The following is a 2,902-nucleotide window of genomic DNA, read 5'->3' on the forward strand; positions in this document are numbered from 1 at the left end:
AGTATGAAATTTTGAGTTATGTGAAGAAGCAATGACTTTTACCATGTAAAATGGCCAGTTTATGGTGAATTATGCTTTAACAGAGATTCATTTTTCAAATCCTCAGGCTAATGCAGCATTTCCAGCAGTTACTCTGTTGTTTCCATTACCAGTAATCATTTCCAGCAGTAGCCACTTTTTCCAACTGGTTAATAAGGGCACGATTTTGTACACTTTTGTAACTGAAGGATACTTGAAGCACTTTGTTGGAACAGAGCAAATAGAAAGCAGCGTGTACAAAAAAAACATAACATTGCAGCCAATTACATTTTTTGTAACTGAAGGATACTTGAAGCACTTTGTTGGAACAGAGCAAATAGAAAGCAGCGTGTACAAAAGAAACATAACATTGCAGCCAATTACATTTCGATACTGAATGACAAATATTAAAGGGTACACTAACTTACATAAATACTCATAATTCCACACAGAAAAGAACATTTTATTGCAAAACATATTATGTGCTCCCTCTTAGCAATACCACGATCTCCCCAACCAACTGAACAACGGTAGCCACAATCACTCGGTCGTACTCGTCAGCTTCTTCTTAGCAGGTCTCACATGCTTATGGCCACTCATATCCCTAGTGATATAGACCAAATAAATCTTCAGCAATATTTTGAATTTTATTATATATATATATATATATATACCATAAACCATTCACTAAACAATGTATAGCACATGTTATGTTACTTATGACTCACGTGTCAGTTTTTTTTTGAACACATTACTACGCCAGCTCTTTAATGTAAATGGACATGAGAAGGAGCATTTACTGATTCCCAGCTTGCTGTGATATTGACTGCTTATTGAATAATATGTCCGTATTTTCAAAATATAATGTTACACATTATAACACATGATGACTTGCAATACATAGTCCCAATAATTATATATGAAGCAAATGAAACTCATATTTGTGTTATTTTAAATTAGATAATGACATTAAGGGAGTATATGTGCAATACCACGGTCACCCTCAACCAACCGAACAGCGGTAGCTGCAATCACTTACTCGGATCGGTCGGCTTCTTCCGAGCAGCTTTGACGTGCTTATGCTCATTCATGTCACCCCCATCGTCTAGTATCTCTCTCACAGCATCAGGGGACACATAGTTCCAATCATAACTTGTATGAGTTGTTGCCGCAAATGCTCGGAATTTGTCGAATCCTTCGTTGAATGCCAACTCCAGTTCACTATGGTGCTCTTTGCTTCGCATATGGTTCATCAAACAACCTTTCATTTCATCATTCGTTACTGTATCCAACTCCTCAGCTTTCAGCTTCCTTTTATGACTCAGCTTCAAGTACTTGTTCTTTTGGGAGAACGCTTTGTTCACTCTAATGTTAAGATCAGCCAAAATTGCCTCGTCTTCAACACATTTCTCGTGCCATGAATTGATCAGTCTCGAATTATAATCCAGCTTGCCACTGACTGCATGTATTGCCTCTAATGGATCATCGGAGTCCCCCTCACTCCCAAATGATGTTGAAAAAGGAAGGGGACGGCGAGTAGAATGTGGAAACAAAACCTGCGACTCCAATTTGTCATCTTCGATTGTATTGTTGGCGCCTGAAGAGGTTGACATGCTTGAATAATCCTCTTTGTTTTGGGAGGATGAGGATTGCATATGCAAGTTCGTTTCAGAAAGGGAAGATAGGTTTATAGACCAACATACAAAAGCTTGTGTGTAGTCAACATATGTACTTTTTGGCGGGAATTTTTTTAAAAGAGGTGTCAGGTTTTGCTTTTGAAGCATGTCAACCTCACACTCTCCTTACACCACTGATAGTGGTTGAGAGAAACTCAATGGAAGTGACATCTACTTAGTTAACTCAACCAAACTAGTTAGGATTAAACTTATATTGTATCAGACCAAAAATTAATTTATACATTGTCCACCAAATATTTTTGGAGGGAAGCCTTTTCTTGGTATTACTATCACCCCTTTCATATAAATTCTCCTCCCCCACAAAACTCACTCCTCCACCGAATCTGCCTCCATCTACTGATACTCTCTCAACCAAACAAACTCATTCCCCCCAAATAATGGATTTACTAACCAAGTTTGATGTGAGCATAATAAACACCCCTCCAAACAAAGACCGCCTTCGACACGCAAGTGAGTCACCAAACAAGCAATGTCACATTCCTAGACAGAATGACCATTTTGTTGGAAGTTTTGAGTCTGAAAGAGTTGTTGGTTTTTGAAAGGAGAGGCATCTTCAACTTGTTGATGAAATCCAAAGGGCAAGGGCACGTTTGGAATTTGTTGAAGGCCAAATTGAAGATGACAAAAGGCAGGCCAATCTGGAATGGGCGAAGTTGCAGCGCATGAAGCGTAGACACAAACGACTTCGGAGTGTAGTTGTTACAAAATACAAGAACTCATCTAATGCAGTGGAGTCAAAGAAGCGTGTGATGCAAGCTGGATTCGACTACTTCCGATCCTATGCAAAACTCGTCGTACCCGGGTTTGATTGGTCATCTATTACCGTTTCCGACGTCACAAAATATACTCAACAAGGGAAGTAACCTTTTTGGTTCTCATCTTTGAGCAGAGGCAAATCAGTGGAATTGGAATTTTCGTTACAGTCTGCTTCAAAGCTATTTTGATGCTAACTACTATGGAAGATTTAAACCTTACTATTTTGATGTCCTTAATTACGAAAACAGAAGATGCAAAGAGCCCATCTACTTCAGTCATATGTTGCTGCCATGTCCATTTTTTTTTTTTATCACGTATCAGATTTGGACATGGTTGCATCATATGCAATGTTGCCTTTATTTATTATATGTTAGGACAAGGTTTGTGGAAAACCTTTTGTGAGTGCGTTTGTGACAAGGTTATGGAATTAT

This window comes from Prunus dulcis, chromosome 4 (assembly GCF_902201215.1).
Source record: "Prunus dulcis chromosome 4, ALMONDv2, whole genome shotgun sequence".
NCBI classification, from domain to species: Eukaryota; Viridiplantae; Streptophyta; class Magnoliopsida; order Rosales; family Rosaceae; genus Prunus; species Prunus dulcis.